Genomic DNA, 26194 nt, shown 5'->3' with positions numbered 1-26194 from the left:
TTCTGCTTCCTGAAAACCCAAATTCCATCATAATAAATTGGAACATTTCCTCTATGCTTTATTTTCAGATTCCTGACTCTTAAAAGGTTGAAATGTAACAAATGAAACTAATTCAAAGACTGTCAGTCCTTTCCCTCATCAGTGCTGGTTCTTTTTTAGACTTTGTTCGGAAGTGGAGAGTTGGCTTGATGGTCCTGGCTGCAGAAGGAGGTTTGATTGACTGCACATGTGTTAATACCATGCATACATTACTGAGGAACTACGAGGCAGTGTGCCCTCAGAGACACACTTCTGAAAAGAGTAGTTGACTCAGGCTCCACCTATACAGAGCTCAGTTCCTAAAAATAGGTGCTAAGTTACATCCTTTAGACGCAGGGCTAAAATAAATTCAGCCGTCCCATCTACTTGCTTGATAGACCCTTCAGTGGAGCTGGCCTCCACTCCACCGATTGCTTTCAGGGGACTGGGAAATTTGCTGTACAAAGGAGGAAACTAGTCTGTGAAGAACTGTAAAGATATATGATATTTCCACGAACTTGGGGTTAAGTCTAAATATTGCAGAAGGTATGTGTTACGTCGCCATTGATAAATGTCTACTTCCATAGCTGTAATATGTTCTTACTGATTGCTTAAGATCAATGAAGACCACAGGTCAAACTGTACTTGTTAGCAGAGGAAATATTCAGTCAGATTTTGTTTTTATGACAATATTTAGCATTACTTCAGATTATTACATTTAGGGCTTCATCTATTAATCTCTTTATAGATCAATAGTTAGTCCTTTTTTATTTTTAGTATTAAAGAATAATAAGCCAAATTTGATAAACAGACATGAGTGGAAGTTATACTTCAGGTTATAGCCAAAAGAGAAAACTGAAAAAATTAGTTCATCTTTTATGAGCATAAATTGATAATCTATACAATGAATATGTTTAAAACTCTAAACTATATTTCTTAAAATTTGCTGAGGGAAAAAGAGAACTTAAAATATTCTCAACTGTTGCAGCTTACTCAGGGAGATGTATGAAATGTATTCTTCATCCATCCTTAGTTTGATTTTGTACTTCTTGCCCCAGCCACAGTCTCATCTCCTCTGGGAGTATTACTGGAGTAAGGATTAAAGAATCAGGTTCTTACATGTTTTCCAGAATTAAGAAAAGCACAGCCAGTCAGATCTGCCAGCCCTAATTATAGTAACTACAAACTTAAAGAGAGAAGACAGATTTTACTTTAAAAGTAGCATGCCCTATATACTGTTTCAAATGAATTTTTTCTGTCTTCAGTTGCCTGTGAACACCTTAATTTGGTCCTGTTGTGCCTTAAATGTTTAGAATGTTAGAAACTAAAGCGATTTGGAAGAGACATTATAACAGATTCTCTTAAATTAAGACACCAACTAAAAGCAAGGACACTTTAAGATTACATAATGCAGGGTTTAAATTTAGCCAGCTGGTGCTGAACTGAAAGATATTTTATTTTTATCAAAGCTCTATTTGCTCACTGACATGTTGGTGTTGGTTTGAATTATTTTAAAATTTTATGTACAGAGTGCCAAAGGACGAGCAAAATATTTACCTCAGCTACCTTCAGAGCCATGAATTTTAATATGAAAGAGCACCTATTTTGAGTTTTAGAAGCTATTACCATTGAGTTTTAGAAGCAAAAATACCAGATCAAAAATGGGAAAGTCTTTAATTCTATGCTTAAGTATTTCTCTACTTCTCTGCCTAATCTTTGACTCTTTTACCTTTTTTACTGTTAATATATAAACAAACAACTAGACCTTTTTTTTTTCAAGTCAGTCAGCATTTCAAATGTCTACAATATGGCAAAGTGCCAGCTGTTTGGGGAAAATGTAGTCTGGAGTTTGGCATGAATGTTTCTGCATGAAGTACTGGGCATCTTTGATACAACTGCCTGTAACCACCTAAAAAATAGAGAGGCACTGTTTCATGATCACAGAGAGCATCACTTTAGAAAACGTCAGGCGAGCCTCAAGTCTTCAGTGATTACAGAGGGAGAGAGGGTTGGTTCTCTTTCTTCAAGTTGACTTTTGGGTAAAAAGACCACAAAGTTCATATATAATTTATTGTTGTTTACCATGGATAGCTGTCTGCTAGTCAAGCATTTTGCCTCTCACGTTTACCACAATTGAAAAGCTTCTGCACATCAGTATTCTTTTTTATTTTTCTGGTAAAATATTACTTACGATGAGACAATTTGGGGTTGGACTCCCGGATAACCTTGGAACAGGGAATTGATACTTGGTTCTTCTCTCACTTTTCTCCATCTCTCTCCTCTCTTTCTTCCTCATGCACATATGCAACTGGGCAGTAAGAGACCATTTTGTAACACTTATTTGTTAGCTCAAAGTCATGTCTAAATTCAGTAATTTATAGACCAGGGCAGCAACTTAATAAGTGCCTGGCAGTATAATTTCAAGACTTCTGATTGAACAGTCTGTGGGGAACAGTACTTAATTGACAATACGTTGTCCTTTTTGTTTTCCACCTCCTCTTTAAAAGCATTCAAGTTACACTTTGAAATTTAATTAAATTGTAATTTGTTTTTTCCTGTTTCTGAAACAACCACTTGCTCATTCAAATTACAGTTTCATCCTTTGCAGACTGTGGTTAACTTCAGACTTTTCTGATTCAGGAATAGCTATTTGAGAACACTGATTTATTCAATCTTTTTTTTAAAGTTTTTTTAAAATGTGGGCCATTTTTTAAAGTCTTTATTGAATTTGTTACAATATTGTTTCTGTTTTATGTTTTGTGTTTTTTGGCTGTGAGACATGTAGGATCTTAACTCCCGACCAGGTGTTAAACCCACACCCCCTGCACTGGACCACCAGGGAATTCCCCTAGGTAAATGGTTTTCATGTGACTGTGTAAGATATGATATTGTTGGTTTTCTTCCCTGATACCAAATGACTGATGTTTTCTAACACCAACCAGTTCTCCAATTCTCTGATAGCAACTGGGTGTACAACAATTCATTTCAATACTCATACTAACTTCCAGAGTTAGAGCAGAACCCACAGGTTGACCCCACTTTAGCCTCGAACTTGGGTTACAGCTCAAGAACAGTCAAATGGAAGAGATTCATAGAGTAAAGTGTTTGTGTGGAGATGGTGCACAGAACTTCCATGCCCTCTCTGGGCTGACCATCAATCAACGTGTCCACCAGCCTGGAAGCTCACTACATGCTGTTGTTTAGAATTGAGATTTCATTATGTGGGGAAATTGGCTGAATCATGGCCATTGGTAATAGGATTCAATGCCTAACCCCTCTCCCCCTTTCTTAAAGTAGAAAGTAGAGCTGAATATTCCAACTCTCTAATTACTCAATTGGTTTTTCTGAATGCAAACCCTGTCCTGAAACTATCTATATTTCCCCCCCACAAGCAACATGAAGCCAGGAGTTACTTCATTAGCTCGCATACCAAAGACACCATCAAATTCCAAGAGTTTTAGGAGCACTATGCCAGGAATCAGGGAAACAGGCCAAATATTTTTTTTTTATTATTTCACATATGTCCCACAATATTACTCCTCTGTGAAGTGCTACCTATGAATTCCAGAGTGAAATATTCACAGTATTTATTTTCCTAATCACTGAAATCTTTCTTTTGCAAATTTAACTAACCTGAGTATTTTTCTATTTGTACATTATAGTCAAGAAAAGCACAAAGAACAGTGACAATCAGACAGTCAATGTAAAGAACAAAGATTTTGCTTTCTTAAAAGAGTTGAGAGTCAGCAAATTCAATGCGTTATTTGTGTCCGTTGGATATAACAAATGACAGCATGGCTATATTTAATGACTCCTGGGACTCCATGGGCCTAAATGATGGCGTAAAAATAATCTGGTGGTGAGCAGTGCAATAGGTAATCCAAATTCCTGGTAGAGTGGCTGTACTTCTGAAAATGTCACAAAGGATAAAAGGAAGTTGTCACATAGATAACACAAAGAGCCCCACTGACTCATTTGACTTAACACTTTTAAGTTCTAGATAAGAAAACTGAGGCACAGAACATTAATTAGTAACTTACAAGATTTAGAAAGAGAGAAGTAGAAACCTCCTCTCTTGACTGTATTTTATTCTGCAAAGCTTCATGCAATCATCACTCCATCCCCACTCCACCCCCATGACTTGGAATACATTTCAAAGTACAACTTGATAAAGTCTTTTTGTCCCAGGTTATTATTTTTCTTTTCATTTTTCATTTCATATTTCTCTCAAATTTAGGGTAAATTATGGAAAAGGAGACCTGATCCACATATTTATTGACAACTTAATGAATGATCCTTGGTTTATTTTTTAACTTTACTAATCATCTAAGTTTGCTTGTCATCTGTGCTAGATGAACTCTTCCCCTCTTCCCCAGCACTTCCGCCCCATGTCCCCCGCCCTCCACCATCACTTTGTCATTGGACACATCATTTTTCACTGTTCTTTTTGGCAGACCTTCAAGTAGGTTTGTGTCTTCTGCATTTTTCTAATTGCATGCAGGATATATCCTGTTGCCTGATTAACTGAACACTTTAGATATGTCTGGCTGTTCAAAAATAAATAATTGCCAAATTGCTCCAGGCATACATATGACTTAAAATGAATATAATACTAAAATAATTTATTTTAGGAAATTTTTGTTTATCAAAGACCCAATTCCCCCAAAATCTGAATATATCATCGTATGTGTTTCTAAGTGTATGTACTTGGTAGTCAACAACATGGAAAAGCTAAAAGAAAAAAAACAAAAATCACATCACCGTTAATTTTAAAAACTAAGTTCAGTGTTATAAATGGTTTCAAAACATGTCAATGCTTTTCATGTAAACTTTCACAAACAGGAACTATAAATATAAAATAATGTTCAGATAATAATTATTTTATTTTCTTACTTAATTCATAAGAAGTTAATTCCACTGAAGTAAGGTGTAGGCAGATCTCACTTTATTAAGTGGTGGGGTTTTTTTTTAAAGCTATATATATGCCATTTTGATGAGTAGAGTCACATTTGGAGAAGGCAATGGCACCCCACTCCAGTACTCTTGCCTGGCAAATCCCATGGATGGAGGAGCCTGGTAGGCTGCAGTCCATGGGGTCGCTAGGAGTCAGACACGACTGAGCGACTTCACTTTCAGTTTTCACTTTCATGCATTGGAGAAGGAAATGGAAACCCACTCCTGTGTTCTTGCCTGGAGAATCCCAGGGATGGTGGAGCCTGGTGGGCTGCCGTCTACGGGGTCGCACAGAGTCGGACACGACTGAAGCGACTTAGCAGCAGCAGCAGCAGAGTCACATTTCCCCACTGCTGCTGCTGCTGCTAAGTCGCTTCAGTCGTGTCCGACTCTGTGCGACCCCGTAGACGGCAGCCCACCAGGCTCCACCATCCCTGGGATTCTCCAGGCAAGAACACTGGAGTGGGTTTCCATTTCCTTCTCCAATGCATGAAAGTGAAAACTGAAAGTGAAGTCGCTCAGTCGTGTACGACTCTAGCGACCCGATGGACTGCACTGGATTGCATTAAAATCCACAGGTGCTTTATCACTATCTCTGTTGTTGACTGTTTTCAGTCCATACAGTCATAACAAGAATTCAGCTTTATCTTATCTAACCGCTAAGCCTTTTTGTCAAGTAATTAGACTTCAGAAGTAACTACAGTAAATAAGTGTTCCAGAGAAACAGGGAGAAATCTTTTTGTAAAGCTAAGGATCAGCTTTTAATTTATTTGTCATATAAGTTAGAGTTTTTTATTGTCAACACAAGCGTCTTATTATCAAGTTGGAAAATCCTGGAAAGAGACAAAAATAAAATGAGTTCATTCACATTATTTAGAGGTGCCAAGGAAGAGCAGTGGATGGCGATCAGCCGCTTGGTCACTCTCTCTGTCCTCTGTGCCACCCAGACTGCTCAGAGTAAGAACAGAACCCTGTTTTACAGCCCTGTTTTTCCTTCTTCAGTGGAAACTGTACTAGCCCTCTGGATCTCAGAGGACTCAAAAGTATTTATTTTGAGGAATATAACTGTGTTATGCATGTGTGCTTCAGTCACTGACTCGTTCTGGAATGGGAATAATTTCAGGATTCATCATCCTTTCGTCATCCAGAGTTAGGCAACAACCATAAGTTTAATTCTATAAAGTATCAGAGAAATGAAATTTGAAAGGAAGCCATGTGTTTGTATTTAAGTTGCAATCTTTTTTATTTTTTTTTTCCTGTAAAGATCTAGTTCAGTTGTTTCAATTGTTGGCTCAAAACTACAATTTATAGTTTCTAATGCTATGCATGCATGGTAAGTCGCTTCAGTTGTGTCTGACTCTGTGCAACCCCATAGACGGCAGCCCACCAGGGTCCTCCATCCACAGGATTCTCCAGGCAAGAGTACTGGAGTGGGTTGCCATTTCCTTCTCCAAGTTTCTAATAGTCCACCCTTTAACTAGAAGCAACAAATTACCTCAAATTTCAATTTTCACTGCTTTTCTTTTAATTCATCATTCAACCCAACTGATCCCAGCTTCTCTACTATGTCATTTTGTTATATGGTTACCATCTCTTTTAATTTGTGTTCCATTATGATCATGTATATACACGTATGTGTATATATATGTATGTGTATGTATCTGCATGGGCCTCCCCAGTGGCTTAATGGTAAAGAACCTGCCTGCTGGTGTGAGTTTGATCCCTGAGTCATGAATATCCCCTGGGTGAGGAAATGGCAACCCACTCCAGAATTCTTGCCTGGAAAGGCCCATGGACAAAGAAGCCTGGTGGGCTATAGCCCATGAGGTTGCAAAGAGTCAGACATGACCGAGCAACTGAGCACATGTATATTATACATTATTATACACAAGGCACAGTGTTACCTATGTCTCCATATTGTTTTCCCTTTATTTTATGTTCTCAAAGTCCATTTAGATGTTCAAAAAAAAATGAGTAGCCTTCGAACAATAACCAATAACCACAATATCATCTATAGTGACACTTTACCTTTTGTGTAACATTGCTTTAAAAACTTCCGTTTTGTAAACATTTGTACTGATAAAGTACAAAGCTATATTTTTATAAAAACTATAACAATAATAAACATTTTCTATAAGATTATTCTCCCATAGATAGCTGTATAAAAGGAGTTCTAGGAGTTGATATATAAAATTTCATTATTGATAATCATCTTTATATTTTGAAATTAGAAAACTTTTTGAAAATTTTTCAATATTAGAAAGATTTCAGAAATGGTATGCATTGTTCTCTCTCTCTCTCCCTTTCTCCTTCCTTCTTTTTTTTCATTTCTCTTAAAGACCTGTGGAATATATTACTTAACCCTAGGGCTATCATTATCCTTAAGATTTATGGAGTGTCCTCAGTTTACCAAAATCACAAGAACATCACCTTCTAGAGCCAGAAGAGATCTCAAAGGAAACCCACATAACATTTTACTGCTGCTGCTAAGTCACTTCAGTCGTGTCCGACTCTGTGCGACCCCGTAGACGGCAGCCCACCAGGCTCCCCCGTCCCTGGGATTCTCCAGACAAGAACACTGGAGTGGGTTGCCATTTCCTTCTCCAATTCATGAAAATGAAAAGTGAAAGTGAAGTCGCTGAGTTGTGTCCGACTCTTCAAGAACCCATGGAGTGCAACCCACCAGGATCCTCCATCCATGGGATTTTCCAGGCAAGAGTACTGGAGTGGGGTGCCATTGCCTTCTCCAAACACTTTACTAGGAAACCAGAAAATGCTGTGTCACGTAAAATCTAACTAGTTGAGCACAGACTTTGAAACAAGACAGTATGGGTTTGAATTCTGGCTCTTAAACCTAACCAACTGGTTGATCCTGGGCAAATTACTTAATCCATCTCTGTGCCTATTTCCTCATCTGAAAATGGAGATACTAATAGAATCTATCTCATACATTACTGTTTTGAGGATTAAATAAATTCATATTTGTAAAATGACTAAAACAACAGTGCCTGGTATACAGTGTTACATAAGTTTTTGCTATTATTATTATTATCATTATTATTACTGTCTAATATATGGGGTTCATATAATAACATTTATGTGTTTCCCAGAGAACAACTTAAGAATTTAAAGTACCAAGTTGTCCTAGATACTGCAAATTCAAAATAACACCATACTAAATAAAAACGTTTTTAAGAGAGAAAATTATTTACCCGATTTAATAGGTTGTTCCCACTCCAGTACTCTTGCCTGGAAAATCCCATGGACGGAGGAGCCTGGTAGGCTGCAGTCCATGGGGTCGCTAAGAGTCGGACATGACTGAGCGACTTTACTTTCACTTTCTCTTGTTAAAGGTACCCTTCCTTTTCAAAGGTGCACTCTTGAGCTCAAATTAAATTTATGTCCTCTTTGGAGTTGTAGAAAGCTATTAATATCATTTTTCTATTATAATCATTCCAACACTTGAAACTAATAACTTTTTGGTTATCTTCAGTCATATCAATATCACATTACTTCAAGAAACTGAACTCTTGAACCACTTCAGCCATAATGAGTCTGTCTCCTTTCTGATGGAGCTGCTCATAGCCACACACTGGACCCCCTCATTACTTTGACTTAGTTCTTAACTCTCAAAATACTCTTAGATCACAGTCTTTTTTCTTTTAGCTGCAACTAACCTTCTTGACCCGCGGTATAGTGTTCCCATCCTCAACACATCCTGCCCATCAGCCCCTCTGCTCTTTTGCCTCATCTCTCTGTATTTTGAATCCACTCAGTGTCTGAGTAAAGATGCAGGGAGAACTCTTACTTGGGAGGAAAGCATTGAAAGATGCAGCTGTGGGCACCTGTTCATCAGGAGAATCTAAAGCAGAAAAGGCCAAGAGGAATCCAGTAATGGAAGAGAAAGCAAAAGTTTATGAGCCAGTGAAATGGTACAATGTATCAGGTTTGATGGATGAAGCTAAGCTATAAACAGAAAAATAAATCACAAGGTCAGAAATAAGGAAAACTAAGCACAAGACAGGATGGAACCTAGGATGGATTAGGGCACACATTTCAACTGAGGCCAAGAACAGTTCAGGAGTGTTGGTGGCCTGGTGTTAAGCGCTCCTGACTCCAGGCTTCAGGCATGGGGCTAAAGCTTAAAGGACCCATGCCAGACCCAATGCCCACTCAGCCTGGGCCCATTGTCAGCTGCAAGATTAGAAGTTCCATTGATCTCCCATTTCATTTGTCCCCACATTCTTGAGCTAAATATACCTTATCAGAAGCCAGTTTGACATTTTCCTCATCATCTGATATATTTGCCCCCATTCCCAGGTTGTGTGTGTGTGTGTGTGTGTGTGTGTATATTTAAAGGTTTGTGGTTTTGCATATATACTAATACCCAACAATCATTTTATTCACTTTTAATTGACTGCATGTCACATTCACCATTATCCTGACAATCCCAGATGTTCTCCATTGTAATATACAACTGGAAAATTTGAAAATGAAAAGAAGTTTGCGAGTAATATTCTTTTTAAAGTCACACTGAATTTTCAAAAGTATGGCAAGGTTAAGATTAAGTCTTAAATAGTTACCAGAGATATACATTGATATAATATGGATGAAACTGAGAGCTAATAGAATGTGTGTGGTGAGACAAAAACACAAGACTGGGGATGGAACCCTGAAAAATGTACATGATTGGGTGTCAAGAATTGTGTGTGTGTGTGTGTGTGTGTGTGTGTGTGTGTGTTTCAGGAGACTGGTCACAATAGATGAGTATTACTTCTGTCTGGTCTAAGCTACTCACCAACTCCACACTCAGTTTTAAGATTTTATAAAGCACACTGCTGAGAGTGCTGCAAAGCATCAACATTTTAAATTCCTTCTCCTGAGATACTTCATGTAATAGCAAATGTTAGGCTCAGAGAGTTTCGTGATGTTTTCCTCAGGTCCTGCACGGCTGGTGAATGGGGCCTGGGGATTTCTGCCCCATATGTTTTCCTTCGCAGGCTTCCAACTCAGAGCTGCACTGGGACAGTCTGAAAACCTCAGGAGGGCTTCCTCCTCGATCTCATAAAGCAAACCGGATACTACTTGTGATTAAATAGTCCCCCAAAGAAGAGTGTGTGTGTGTGCATGTGTGTGTGTATTAGTACTTGCATGTTCTATCTGTAGTCTTGTACTTACCCACTGGAATGAGGAAGCTAGTTATCTTCTTCTGGACCAAACTGTGATGGAGATATGAATGTATCTGAAATTTTTTAGCTATAACACTTTTCTAATTTCTTTCTGCAGATAGGTAATAACAAGAGAATTTCTGACAGAAATGAAACTGGGCAGAAAGCCCAAAGTTGACTTGTTTCATTTTCCGAACACACGATTTTATGCAGTTTTAATTTTCACCTGCTCATATGGTGTCTTGCTGAGCATTTTGGGAGATGAGCTGGATTTCATTGTGGGAGACTCACAGGTTCACAGGCAAGAAGTTTATTTCTCCTCCCTCCTGGAAGCTCTAATCCCAAATTTCACATCACTGCTCTGCTTAAATAACTTCTGTTACAGAATTGGGAACTTGTTTTCTACTCTTTAAAAAGAACTACAAGAGAAAAATTAAAATCTGTCAACAGAAACCCTAAAAGGATGTGCACTGAATTTTGCAGTATTGTTGCAAGGCAAATTCATTCAATAAATGCTTACTGGGCAAGTTATAATGTTATATGTTAAATACCTGTGAAGCTGGCCATATTTATCTCAACTGTCAATTTGCTTCTTGGCAATCTAGGAATTTTAGTTCCTGGTAATAATAAAAATTGCATATAACCGGTTCTTCCAAAAACAAAAAAAATTTTAGGAGAGGCTCTGGCACTCATTGTTAGGAAAAGCACAAGAATATCATTCTTACAAATGGATTGTATTTCTTCTATTCCCATATAAAGGCCCATGGGGATCATTTCTGGCCACTGTTTGATGACCAGACTTTCACATTCACATTGTGGGTGTGACCACTTTGTAAACTGATGAGGCTAAGAGATTCTTTGACTGAAATAATGGTAAGCATGGTGATGTATGCTACTAGAAGACTGAAGAGATGGAGACTGATGCTGAGTCCCTGACTAGTGATTGTTAGTTCCCATCTGTAGCTGTAGTTAAGTGTCTAGATTTTTAAATAATCTTTAAAAATAAACAAGGACATACTTAACTTTATAGTCTGAGTTCCTTTTCAGGTAAGTTGTCTTAAAAGAGTGGAAGGTTACACTAAGTTGAAGTGATTTGTCCAGCTGCCTAAGGTTTTTTGGTGCCTAACGGGAGTAGTCTTGGAAAGTGATTCTGTTTGAAAGCTGTGAAAGCCTAGCTTCATGTGGAATCTTACAAAGAAGCACAATATATAATTTTTAATTCTTTTTACATTTCTTTCCCCCCCCACCCCCAACAACTTTCCTCCCCTTACCTACCACCACACCTGAGTGGCCTATCAAAACTTTTGTTTGCAAGCTTTAATTAAATTCATTGTTCACAGATGTTACTGTCTTATCGTGCATAGACAAGAGCGAGTTTCAATCCGAATAACACTTAGAGACTGATTTTTACACTTTGCCCTTTAAAAACAGGAGTGAAATAGGCAGCATAAACTGAGTTCCACCACGTATGGGGCCTGATAGGATTAGGTTTTGAATCTGAGAGAAAAGAAACAAATGCCAATGCCAGATTTTCAAGGATAGTAGCTATAAATAAATTAAGGGATGATGAGACTGACTGACTATGTGTCTCATGTGTATCTTAAGCAGGGAAGACTATTAAATTACTTCCATTCTTTGGACTGTTCTAGGACCAGGATATCATTAGGAAACTGACATCATCTCTTTCTTTTGAAATTACAGGCTGTGTTGATATGCAAAGGGTATTTAGGGCATGTTAATGGTGACAGGGACAGTAACCCAGCACCTGGCTGATTCAGTTTTGACATAATTAAAATTATTATAGTTTTAATTTATAAACATCCTTGTTCTAAATTAAAAGACCGTTCAAAATGTATACAGTATTATCAAGTGTCCTTTGCAATTATGGGGGACAATAATCAGAAAGGAGTCATGCCAGTACAAACATTTGACAAGTGCTGATTACCTTTCATTTTATCGCATATTAGGAGAACCTAGAACTTTGGTAAGAGCTGTGTTTAGTCGCTCAGTCATGTCTGACTCTTTGCAACCCCATAGACTGGATGGATTCTTATTATTTCTGCTTAACATTCACAATTTATTTTCCTACCCAGGAAACATTTAAATGACTAAAGATCACATTGTTTGGAATGTGTTTGTTTCTTTAGGTAGAATTTTTCTAGCATATCACATTTACTTCCAGAGGAGTCTGTTATTTAGCAAGCAAAATGTTGCATTACTTAAGCATTTTCACTTTTCTCCTTGATTGCTTAGCCTTTCCAAATAATGTTTGGTAAGGAAACTGTGTGGAGTTTGTGAGGTTTCCTTTCTTTGATGAAGTCTATTAGCCATTTAGTTCAAAAGAAAACCATATCAAAGTATGCTGTTATTTGTGGACTTAGGCAGAGAAAGTATTTTAAACAAAGACTTACTTAAGGTCATTGAAAAGAGTTTGTGTAAATTCAGAGACTGAATTTCTCTAAGACAAAAAGCAGACTGAAAAAAATGCATTTTGTTTTTCAAAGGAAAAGTATGGTCAGTAGGAGAGAAGCTGCCACAGCATCAATTGTCTAAGTCAGTGAGAATCAGAACTGAATGATTCAGGCTTTCTTTTAATGCCCTCTGTCAGAATAAATCTCAGATGCTAACCTTAATGGAGAGGGGAAATTTAGAGGATGAAGAATTGAGGAATTCCTAAAAATGGATCTGGAAATGTCTGGCTTTTCCAGATTGCAGCTAGCATAGACTGATTTAAGTAGAAAATAAGTTTCTTACTCTGCCCAAGCTTGTTTTAAAGGTAGGCATACTGGGAAGATGTTTTTCAAAGCTGCAGATGATTAAAGGTTCATCTGCATTTTATTACTGTTGCTTATTTTTGATCTGTTGAGTGACAACAGCATCAGACCAGATCAGTCGCTCAGTCGTGTCTGACTATTTGCGACCCCATGAATCGCAGCACGCCAGGCCTCCCTGTCCATCACCAACTCCCGGAGTTCACTCAGACTCATGTCCATTGAGTCAGTGATGCCATCCAGCCGTCTCATCCTCTGTCGTCCCCTTCTCCTCTTACCCCCAATCCCTCCCAGCATCAGAGTCTTTTCCAATGAGTCAACTCTTCGCATGAGGTAGCCAAAGTACTGGAGTTTCAGCTTTAGCATCATTCCCTCCAAAGAAATCCCAGGGCTGATCTCCTTCAGAATGGATTGGCTGGATCTCCTTGCAGTCCAGGGGACTCTCAAAAGTCTTCTCCAATACAACAGCATACTTGGAACTAAATAAAATAGTTTAGTACACATGAACTAGCTTTGCATGAAATTTTTCCAAGCCTGAAAAATAAAAATGGATTGTTTTAGGGAAAGAACATATTCTAAGCTAGTATGCAGTAGGAATATAAAAGGAATACATTAGGAAATAATGGGTGAGAAAAAGTTAACTTACATCAAAGAAGAAATGAGTTAGGGAGAGGTGAATTATGCAGGAACATAGCAACTTTGGAGAGTTTCTAGACCAAGACCTTAGGGGAAAAAGGGGATGGAAATCAATTTAAGTAAAGGAATATACAGATGAAATAGAAAGAATACCTATATTCCAACTAACCAAATATAAAAACCCCTCTTCCTTTAGCAGTTATCAAACATCTCAGTAAGGTACTTAGAAGAGATACTTAGCAGAGGTACCTAGCAATGTAGAAGTACTTACCAGAGCAGCAGTGGAATGGATCATTAAACATGGAATCCAGGATCCTTCTCTTTCTTTGCCTTTGGAAGGCAGAAACAAGGAAGGCAGAATCTTAAGGAGCAGCCCAGTCATCACTACCTAACTGATCCAGGCCAGAGTTCATTGTGCTAAGCCCACTGCTCAGAGACACTACAGGGAAATAAAACATGTGAATAGCTTTGAGTGATGATTTCATGATTTTACCTAAAAACAGAGGGAAGGGGGAAATGTGAGGAACCATTTGCAGGGAGAAAAGGAGTAGATTCATCCCCACAGTGTGATATACTAGAGTGATTTTCACACATTTCACATTTTCTAGGGGACTGCCCTCCTGTTTCCTGGTGAAAAATTGATGGTTCATTGGCTAATGCCAAAAACACAGACAGACTAACACTTTGGATATCACATTCATTGACATTCTTCTCTTTTAAATACTTTCTCCATTCCTGTGGCCATATGAACATGACCGTACACCTTCTTTGCCCCAATCTTTCCTGGTAATTACCTACTCTTTCATGATCTATTGTATTCTCCTTGTTTCAAGTGACATGACAGATACTTGACTTTAGAAAGGAATGGAATAGCCTTGAGATTCATATGGATCAGTCCAGTGCTATCCTTTCTACTTACTAGCTTTGAGATTTGGGGAACTTTGTAACTTTTATTATTCTCAGACTTGTATCATCTCAAATTATCTGGATAATAATACCTAGGATATATAACACCACCTAAGGAGACAGGAAGCTAGTGAACATATATTATTTACTATGTGCAAGATACTATGTAAAACTCATTGCTTTAATCAGATATCCCTCAGTCCTCACAGGCATTCAGGTTCTGGTATCATTTTCTTGTTATAGGGAAGAAGAAGACTTCCAGGGGTTAAGAAATTTGCTTAAAGTCAAAAGTAATGTCAGAGACAGAATAAATATCAGGCTTTCTGGGTCCAGAGTAGATGGTTAATCTCCCTTGGGTTTGCCTCATGCAGGATGAAACCCAGGTAGAACGGATATAAAATGGGTTTCAAAATGAGCTTAACCCAGCCCTGTGCTGGAGGAACTTGCATACAGGTGGAAGGGGAGAAAAGTAGGGATGACAGAGAGATTCAACAATACAATAAAAAGTAACACATAATGCAAACAGAAGTGTAATTTTCAAACATTGGGAGAGCACAGTAGAGAGAGTTACTCATTGCTTGTGTTAAGTGGGAAAAATCTGAAGAGAAATTAAGCCATTATGAGGATACATGTGAGGGACTTTTCAACCCCATCAATATGATTAGTCTTGATCTATTTTACTTCAGTTTCATCTCAGTATAAATGAATGTGGTTTGGGGGATGGGGATGTGGTATGTGTGTCACCAAGTTCCTTTAGGATTCCCCACCTCAGGAGGACTCCATCTGCTGCATATTCACAAAAGCTAACTTCCTTGGCAGGGCCAGCCATATGGGAACTTTTTATTCCTAAGTCAGCATGTGGAAATGATGCAAGCTGTTGTAGTTCTATTTTTAGACACAGGCCAGAGAGGATCACTCTGGGGTTTTTCTTTTCTTCTCTTTTCAAGTAGAGCAGGACTAAATACAACAGTGATGACTTTGTGCCCTGCCCTGAGCACTATGCGTGGTCAACAGTTGTTGGTGTTCAGTCTTTAAGTCATGTCTGACTTTCTGTGACCCCATGGACGGCAGCACACCAGGCTTCCCTGCCCTTCACTATCTCCTGGAGTTTGCTCAAATTCATGTCCATTCAGTTGGTGATGCCATCCAACCGTCTCATCCTCTGTTGCCCCCTTCTCCCTCTGCCCTCAGTCTTTTCCAGCATCAGGGTCTTTTCCAATGAGTCAGCTCTTAGCATCAGGTGGCCAGAATACTGGAGCTTCAGCTTCACCATCAGTCCTTCCGATAAATATTCAGGACTGACTTCCTTTAGGATTGATGTGATCTCCTTACTGTCCAAGGGACTCTCAAGAGTCTTCCCCAGCACTGCAATTCAAAAGCATCAGTTCTTCGGGGCTCAGCCTTCTTTATGGTCAACAGTAGATGAGTAATAAATGTTTACCAAATGTATGCTGACAGCCTTAAGGGGAGAGTTTATCAAATACCCTTATTGTATACCTGGGATACAGATTTAAACAAGAAGAAACTTTGATGGAATCCTGCCACCACTTCCCATGCCCTGAGGCAAAACAAATCAATAGCAATGAGAGTAGTCCTGGCTTTGCATTTCCTTCCCTTACAGAAAAGCTTGACTCTGTCCCTGCTGGCTTGGATCAATACCTAACCCTATCTCAAGTTTGAGCTCCACAGTGAGTGACCAAAGAAATATAGATGAAGAATTTGCTTGATTTCCAGTTCTAAACTCAAGCTTATAAGGACAAAAAAAGAATTCACTTAGAGGCACAAAAATTCACTTTGTTGGTTTCCCTTTGATTTATCCCTAGATACTCTGAAATAAAGGATTTGTGTGTAGATGTTTAGGAAGCAGAAAGGGAGATTCATACCCTTCATTAAAAGTTTACTTTATAATGTTATATGTTAATGAAAAACACTTACATAAAAGACTGTGCAGAGTTAAATAGCCTTGTACTCAGAAATACCAGGACTTTTTCAAGCTCAGCCATGTATTGTATGATTTTATCTTTTTAAATGTTACTTTTGCCATTAGTAAACTGGAAATAATACCACCCATCAGGTAGAGTTGTTATAAGAATTAGACATAAAATGATGTGTAAGGTTATGGCTAATACATAATTGATAACAAGTAGTTATTGTTGTAATGCAATATAAGTCTCATTGTGTTAGGGAAATATCTAGCAAGACTTATTTTGTAAAAGTATACATCATCTATAGGCATTTAATAGTTTCAATTTATTTGACCATTTCAAAGAAATTTAAGTCATTTAATTCAATTATTGATTTTTTAACTGGCCAATACTTTAAGCAATCAATTTAAAATATTTAATAGCAATATGATTGAATTTTCAAATATGTCCAAACTAGCAATAGTAAGCACTAATGATTATTTAATTTCCATCTAAATTCTGTACATTTATAACTGCTCTTGTACCAGGAGAACTTCTTATGAGATGCTAGGGGCTGCAGAAAAGAGAAGACAAATCTATACAAGAAGTTGTTATTACAGTTAGAAATGGCAGTTCTGTTACTCAGAGAGATTAGAATCTAATTGGACTTTTATACTAAGTCTTATATATGAGTAGGTGAACATTTATTCTTTGAGGCACAAAGAAATTCAAAGATGTTTCCAACAGAGCATGGTTTGTATGTATAAATCTATGAAATTTGGGGCAGCTAGAACTGAAATATGCCATAAAAATAATTTACTGTGTAGTGATTTCCAACTTGGTGAGGTGTATATATATGTATAGTGGATGCTTGTATTAGTTTTCTATTGCTGCTGTAACAAATTAATGCAAACAGTTATTAATACATACAATTGTGCTTACAACAGCACAAATCCATTCTATTACAGTTCTGGAGGTCCAAAACAAGTTTCATTGGATCAACATCACAGTGTTGCCTGGGATGCCCCCCACCCCTTCCTCCTAGAAGTTCTATGGGGGAGCTTACATTTTTAAGCTTTTAGAATCTACCTGCATTCCTTGACTCATGGAATCTTTCCTCTGCTTTCAAAGCCTGTAGCTTAGATTTTGTATTACATCTCTCTCTCTCCCCCACCCCACTCTTCTCCTTCTCCTCCTCCCCTCCCTCTCACTCCTCTTCCTCTTCTCCTTCCTCCTCCACTTCTTTCTCCTCTTTTTCTTCTCCTTCTTCACCTTCTTCCCCCTCTCTCACCTCTGTCATTACCTCTCCTTTTTGACTCTGACTCTCCTGCCTCTCTTTCCCTCATGTGAAACCTTGTGACTACATTGAACCCACCTGGACAATCCTGGATAATCTTCCCACCTTAAAATTCTTAATCACATCTGCAAAGTCCCCTTTGTCATGTATTGGGTTGACCAGAAAGTACATTCAAGATTTTCTGTAAGATCTTGCAGGAAAATCTGAATGAACTTTTGGTCAACCCAATAAAATATCATATTCACAGATAATGGGGCCTCTCAGTAGTGCAGTGGTAAAGAACCCACTTGCCAATGAAAGAAAAGCAAAAGACACAGGTTCAAGCCCTGGATCAGGGAGATCCCCTGAAGAAGGAAATGGCAACCCACTCCAATATTCATGCCTAGAGAACCCCATGGACAGAGGAGCCTGACGGGCTACAGTCCATGGGGTCTCAATGAGTCAGGACATAACTGAACATACACACACACACACACACACACACACACACTCTCTCTCTCTCTCACAGATTTGGGGATAAGGATGTACACATCTTTTGAGAACCTATACTTTGTTTAACACATTGCTAAACCTTGTGTTTCTCCTCTATAAGGCAACTGGATGTGTAGGATCTCTTCCAGTACCTGAATAAGAAGAAGAGTGGTTAGGGAAGACTTACTAAGAAGGCAAGAACTAATCCTTTTTATTACCCTGAGAGATGATCTGTTCTTGTTAATGTATAAATCATGCAAATCACATGAATGAATGGATTTTGGAGAGGTGACTAGAGTACACACGACACAATGCTTCTGGGGGGAATGGGGCCAGAGGGAGGTTGGTTTAAAAGGTGGAATCTGATTTACTGGGTGCATATGCCACAGCATGCCTTTCACGGCAAACACTTTTACTCAGTTAACTCTCTGCCCTTCTTCTCCATGTTTTTTCAAACACTGTAAATTAATGCAAGATTTGCTATACACTTGCTCTTTCATTTTATTCTCCACCTATTTCTTGGTTTTATAATATTCAAATAAGGGTAAAATATATAAAACTCAAATTGAGTACAAATTTGACTTGGCAGCAGCATTCTGAATGCTTAAAAGAGATGAATTTTATTATTAGCTGAGGGATATGCAAATGTTAAGAATTATAGAAAATTTATTCATGGTAATGGCTCTGAGTCTATGGTATGTCCATAGATTTGATCTGGTGTACACAAATTTGAGCTGGGTTATAAATCATATATTTAGATTTTATGGAATTTAGTTCATCATTCTCCCAATTTAGTTCTAAGTCAATTTTCTGAGTACTAAGTAGTTGACTTCCTTAGAATGCATCCAGAATATAATAGCAAGGCTATTAATATGTCTCCAGAACTACACTTGCCTTTTGAAGCTGACATCTGTATTTGCATCAGCTTTGTGGACTTTTGTGACACTCCAGCTCATTCTTTGCCTGGCTTTTAGTTTGGACTAAATAAAGGCTTTTTAAATTTATTTTAGAAAATTTCTAATAAAAAAATCTTTAAATTCTTATTTTTCTGCCTGAGAGTTCAAATTACTATTAAACCTTAGAATTTCTTTTGAGTCATAATTATACCTCAGATCAGTATTCTAGGTCTATCTGTTTATTTTATATGTTTTTATTGCATATGCAATGAGTCAGTTAGCAAAAAAAAACAACATCATTTTGTTGTTTGAATTTTACTTCATCTCTTTCCTTGGGAAGGTAATTGTTTGGGTTTGTCTTTTGGTTTTTGGACATTTGTACTTCTTGAGATATAGCATAGAATTGTACTTAAGTCACAGAACCCAGAGCCAGATTGTCTAGCTTCCTTTCCAGCTCTGAAGCTTACTAGCCACCTGATCTTGAGCAAGTTTGACAGTCTTTCTGTGTCTCTGTTTCCTTATCTGTAAAATGGAGATTAAAAATAAATATACTCTCTACCTCATAAGGCAGTTGAGAGCATTAGGAAGACTAATGTCTGACATGTAGAAAGCACTTTATACATATTTTCTATTGTTTTTTTGCTTGTGAATCATTCTTTTGAGTCATTTTTTTGTCTTTTCAATAATGTTAGGTTTTTTTTTCAACCAGTGTTCTTTACAGAAAATTAGAAAATTAACACTTCAGCCTATTTATTATACTTGTCTGTCCTCCAGTTTTCTTTTGTCTCAATACATATTTTGAAAGATTTTGTCACTTTGAATTTTTATGCTGAGAAAGTCCAACTGAACTCATTTTATGAATTAGCTATATCTCTCTAAGGAATTTTCATCATTTTAAAAATCAGTTAAGTCTTGCTTTAGAAATAAGATCACGACAAAGCACTTGGTGGTGTGAATCTGGTCATATTAGGTGTTTTCTAAATATTTTCCTGACTTTGACATGTGGTGAGAAACTCTTATGTTTTCCTCAAAAGCATTGCCTAATTTTCCCAACACGATTTGTTGGTAATTCTGCTGTTTCGTTCCTTTTCTGCATCTTCTTCTCTTCCACATGGTCACATGCCAACTCTTTCTTGTTTCAGGGCAGATATTCCACTTCTCAGGATGCCTTCCTGACACCTAACGCAATGACACACCCAGGTAGATTAGGTTCTCCCCATCCCAGGGGCTCCCAACTCAACCTGAGGGAAAACCATAAACGCTCTAAACTAAAATTGCCCGTCTCTCTTACCAATTAGACTGGAGGTTCTGGAGCATAATGAATATTTATTATAAGCAGTATTTGTTTAATAATAAATAATACATAAATGACATTAAAATAAACCTTATTAAAGTATAATTCAGCTAAATTATTTTTGAAGTTTCATATGGCAAAGATGGAAAAACATTAAAGTCATCCACAGCAATTATGTTCACAACAATTATATAAAAATTCTCCTTTTTGTTACAGATGACCTTTATATGTTTCTGTTCTATGCTAGTCAGCATCCAGAAGCCCATTGTTGCTATGGCTTCATAGTGGGATGGCATCTTCTATTTATAGAATAGCTCTCTATTTCATTGAACATATTTTTGTTTTTAATGCTACTGCATGAAAGGAATATAGCCATGATAACTCCTCTTCATTTATTTTTGCCTGGCAATTTCTTGCCCAAGATTTTCTTTTTAAATTTTGTCTTGCAAGTGGCGTATGATTGTTCTTATTAATATTTGTCTTTTGTCTTTTAGGTGAAGTTTGGCACATGTTTATTTACATTTGGTTTTACACTATTGCATTTGATTTTGTTAAGTCTCTTTGTTTTCTTTTTGGCTGACTTGTTCAAAGGATTGTGTCTTGATTTTTATTGACTTTTCACATGAGTACCAACTTGAATTCACATAGACTCTAGTTCTCAGAGTCTTGAATTCACATAGACTCTAATTCACAGAGACTCTAGTTCTCTACGGAAACTAAAATTTCAGTAATCAGTTCTCTAACTGCTTTTAGTGTTCAGTGTTAAAAAGAAGACATCCTGAATTTTGCCTCATCATCACAGAAATCCTTCATCTGTCCGGGTAATTTCTTTTCCTTGATTCTGAAATGTTTTACCAGGATTTACTATCAGTGTTTTAAAATTACTTTTTATCCTGGATTATGGTAAATACTTTAAATCTACCAATGCCCAACTTTTATTTTCAGCAAATATTTCTTCTATTTTCAGCAAAAATTCTATTTTTCATTTGTTCTGCTCATTCCTCCACCTTCCCACTGAAATGCTACTATCTTGCAGTAGCATTTTGAATTTTGCTGTCTTTTCTCCATCTTTGTCATCTTCTTTCACATTGTCATTAGTATTTCGCTATTGGTTTTTCTCTTCTGCAGTATATGAAAAATAAAGTCGCTCAGTCATGTCCAACTCTTTGTGACACAATGTACCGTAGTTCACCAGGCTTTTCTGTCCATGGAATTCTCCAGGCAAGAACACTGGAGTGGGAAGCCATTCCCTTCTCTAGGGGATCTTCTGGACCCAGGGATGGAACCCAGGTCTCCTGCATTGCAGGCAGATTTCTTACCATCTGAGCTACCCGGGGAGCCCTCTACAACATATAGTAACTCTATTAACTGCCTTCAATGTGTGCTTTAAGTCTTCTAAAAAAGTTTTATACCTTTAGTTCTTTTCCCACCTTTGATAACTTTCCTTCTGATTTCACCACAGCTAGGAAATCAGACACACCTCTGCTTATACCTGTGCTCTAAATCAGAGAGACCAAATATCAGCTTTACAACTCAGACTCTAGCAAACAGTCTCTTAGTGAAATAAAGAGGTCAAAGTATTTTTTTACTTTATTTCACATAGCTCGTATTGCGCAGGCAAAAGGGAGAAGTAAAGAGGTGACTCACAAAAATTTACACCATCCTTGTACAAGCCAGTTTTGAAGCTCCTGGTGTTCAATATCAGTCTTTCATCCAATAACATCCATTGACATATCGTCTTTTCCATAAAACTTTACCCACAACTACGATTTGGGAACGGGCCTCTTGTATTTTGAAAATAAGAAGACATATTTAAATTTAGAAAATGTGCTGAGATTGAATCTTGCTTTAGAAATAAGATCATGACAAAGCACTTGGCCATGTGAATCCTGCCACATTAGGTGTTTTCTAAGTAAATACTTTTATGACTTTAACAGTATTTTGAAGCAATACACTGAGCCTACCACTATGTATCTAGACATTAACCTTTATTTCCAAGTCATTACTCTAAAAAGACCCTAGAATTATATTTATAACTTGTTATTTCACTTTTTAGACATTTTTAAATGAGAAATAAGGATAGATTTGTCATTTTTTAATGCTCTAGGAACATATCATTTATAAAATAAAAATACTGAATTGCATCTTTGAAAATTCCTGAACAGCTAATTCAAAGACTAGTTCATAGCAAATGTCTCAGTGACCCTTTTGAAATGCCTCTTGATATTAGTCTCTGCATATTTCTAAGAATTCTTTCACTGATAACAGAAATTGTGAAATTAGGAGAAAATTTCAAAGTGTATTCAAAACATTGACTATTCCTCATCATTTTGTATATCTGATATCTTAAAACTATTATCACCTCCAAGAAAACACAGAAGGCTGACTATGCAAACCCTTCTGTGACTGATTACATGCAGATGAATAATTGCTCAGCAAAATCAGGGCATTCTGCCTTACCTTATACTACTTTGCTTTTTTTAAAATTCCCTAAACAAGGACTTTCCACAGGAAGTAAAACTCAAGGAAGCATAATAAATTTTGCAACCTAGGTACATTTGCTTGATTGATCAATTGGTTTAGTCAGTTTCTTCATTTTTAAAAACTGCAGAAGAAAAGCGCATGTTTGGGGCTCATGGAAAATAGAGACATGAAAAATAGTCACAGACTCTCTCATGATTTAAGAAAATAGGAAGTGGACATCAATTGGGTCTAACTGGAGTATGTAACTTCTTATATTACAAAAGGTAATAATAGAAATCTTTTCCCTAAGAATCTCAGAATTCTTTGAAAAGGCATTCTTACCCTTGGTTTCCAATAGTCTCATAATAACAGCTTAGATTTGTTAGTGGTGTATATTCTTTCCAAGTGCTTCCCTATATGCTCTTTCTGCTTTACAGGATATATTCTATTACAGAAAGAATTAATTTTGGGGTGGATTAGCAATTATTTTCTTATCAGCAAATAAAACATTCTATATATAGGGTTACAATAGAGTCTAGGCTGGGCTGGAAAACTCATTAACTGGAGATTTGAGAGAATTCATTGAACTTTTAAAAAAGTTTATTTACTCATCTGCACAGTGAATTACCTCTAAATCCCAGAGACAAATAACTTCTAGAACAATGGTTTTGTGATGTAAATATTTATAATGCTTCCTATCAGAAATAGTCATCTAAAATTTTATTTTCCCTTCCTCTTTTTCACAGACCACTGTAGCCTTATAACATGTTCCTCCACCCTCTGTTTTCCATTAGAACACTTACAGGTCCTATTATTCCCTATTTTCTGCAAGTATTTTATGACAATAGTATCTTTAGTTTTCAGTCAATTATTAGTAATTTTTTAAAATTATTTAATTTTTAAAGGTTATCTTCCATTTACCGTTATTACAAAATGTTGGCTATATTCCCTGTGTTGTACAGGATATCTTTGAGTCTGTCTTACACTCACTTTGTTCTGTATTGCCTTTCTCTTTAAAGTAACCCTAAACTCAGTTAACACTGTTTCTAATCTCAGTCGTATTCTGAAAGAGCATATCATGAGGTCAGGCAACCAATGTTCCTATCTTTTTTGCCACACATCACTAAGAAAGGGACTGTCCTTACAGATGGCTAACAAATATATGAAAAGATGCTCAACATTTCTTATTATTAGAAAAATGCAAATCAAAACTACAATGAGATATCACCTCACACCAGTCAGAATGGCCCTCATCAAAAAGTCTACAAACAATAAATGCTGGAGAGGGTGTGGAGAAAAGAGAACGCTCTCACACTGTTGGTGGGAATGTAAATTGATACAGCCATTATAGAAGACAGTATGGAGATTCCTTAAAAAACTAGGAATAAAACCACCGTTTGACCCAGAAATCCCACTCCTAGGCATATACCCTGAGGAAACCAAAATTTAAAAAGACACATGTAGCCCATTGTTCATTGTAACACTATTTACAATAGCTAGAACATGGAAGCAACCTAGATGTCCATCAACAGATGAATAGATAAAGATGTTGTGGTACATATACACAATGGAATATTACTCAGCCATAAAAAGGAACGCCTTTGAGTCAGTTCTGATGTAGTGGATGAACCTAGAACCTATGATACAGAGTGAAGTGAGTCAGAAAGAGAAAGATAATATTGTATTCTAACGCACACATACAGAATCTAGAAAAATGGTACTGAAGAATTTATTTACAGGGCAGCGATAGAGAAATAGACATAGAGAATAGACTTATGGACATGGGGAGAGGGGAGGAGAGGGTGAGATGTATGGAAAGAGTAACATGGAAACTTATATTACCATGTGTAAAATATATGCTGCTGCTGCTGCTAAGTCACTGCAGTCACGTCCGACTCTGTGCGACCCCATAGAGGGAAGCCCACCAGGCTCCTCCATCCATGGGATTTTCCAGGCAAGAGTACTGGAGTGGGGTGCATAAAATAGATAGCCAACAGGAATTTGCTGTATGGCTCAGAAAACTCAAACAGGGGCTCTGTATCAACCTAGAGGGGTGGGATGGGGAGGGAGATGGGAGGGAGGTTCAGAAGGGAGGGGATACATGTATATCTATGGCTGATTCAGGTTGAGGTTTGACAGAAAACAATAAAATTCTGTAAAGCAATTATACTTCAACAAATAAATAAGTTAAAAATAAAAAAAGAAGCTGTTTTATGAACCTTACAAATGTACATCAGGTGTCATCAACATCAGGATAGGAACAGATGGGTGTGCTGCCTCACAGTACATTCGACAGGAAGCATCACCTTGTTTTTCAGATGAGGAAATTAAAAGACATTGACTTAGGAGGTTAAAAAACATGGACACAATTTATTTGCTCCAGGTAGGTTTTCTACTCCACTACCCTGCCTGTGTAGGCAAAGTCACTGATGGGGAAAAGAGAGGGGGAGAGAGAGAGAAAAACAGAGAGATTAAAATGTAATGTCTTTTCTGTGATCAGAATAAAGAGCCACAAGGCAATGGAAGCCAAATCTCTTTCATACTCAGGCAACTGATTTCCTGACCATTAATAATCTTAGGCATTTCCCAGTAAGTAGGATAAAAATTGATAAAAATTGAAGTATTTGGAAAGTAAATACTCTGTACATTTTTGCAAAAATAAACTACTGACTTTCTATTAAGACTGATAAAAGAATGACATATTTTATGAATAATGTACAAAATGAAATTTATATCATAATGTGGAAAACCTTTAGTGGTTCACGTTCACTAAAATTTATATAGTGACCATTTACAACAAGAGGAGTATGGCTGAACATGATCAGAATTCATCTGTACAAATAGACAATGCACAGAGAAAAATAAAGATATATTTTCCTCAGCATGTGAAAGACTTTCAGTAGATTGTGGGAATCTCTTTTTATCAGGATTATCTAGAGGAGTTATACTTTTGTGTGGATATATAGAGTTTTTGGAAGACAGGTAAATTTTAAAAACTAATTCACATTTATTGTGAATATATCAGGTTATACAATCACAGCATGCATATGATACAATGTCTTATTCCTTTATATTTTGTTTCTTTTTGATATGAGTGAAATAAAATATAAAAAATTAAAACCTTAAAATATATCCATAATTTAATATAATAAGTCCTTAAGGAAAGCCAAATACTCACGGAGTCAAACTACAAATGATTTTTAATCTCTCCTGGGTCACACATATTATTCTCAAATTGCTGTGTACATAAACTTTGAAGTAGCTGATGGAAAAACAAACAATGTAATAAGATGGTTCAATGTGGGGACAAGGTGAGAAGATAGGGGAACAAGGCAGGGAGGAAACAGCTTGGTGGTCTGTTAACTGGGGTTTTCTGGGGCTTTGAGTCAGTGTTAGTAAACCAATTCAAATAACAAA

General features: G+C 37.1%; 1 protein-coding gene and 1 non-coding gene across 3 annotated transcripts in view; one reads left to right on the top strand and one right to left on the bottom strand.

Annotated features, from left to right (window-relative positions):
* Positions 1-411: 411 nt before the first annotated feature.
* XIRP2 (xin actin binding repeat containing 2) overlaps positions 412-26194 on the top strand; it is a 78732-nt gene continuing 52949 nt past the window's right edge. For both annotated transcript variants that reach the window (XM_010801950.4, XM_005202402.5), the window contains exon 1: positions 412-564. The gene's annotated coding sequence lies outside the window, so the exon portion shown is untranslated. The remainder of the gene's footprint in view (positions 565-26194) is intronic.
* MIR2285W (microRNA mir-2285w) lies at positions 17801-17883 on the bottom strand. The gene has a single exon (NR_107829.1). It is a non-coding gene; the product is annotated as a microRNA mir-2285w (primary transcript).

The sequence above is a fragment of the Bos taurus genome, chromosome 2 (genome assembly GCF_002263795.3).
Source record: "Bos taurus isolate L1 Dominette 01449 registration number 42190680 breed Hereford chromosome 2, ARS-UCD2.0, whole genome shotgun sequence".
Lineage (NCBI taxonomy): Eukaryota > Metazoa > Chordata > Mammalia > Artiodactyla > Bovidae > Bos > Bos taurus.
This window is presented reverse-complemented; position numbering and strand designations above follow the sequence as displayed.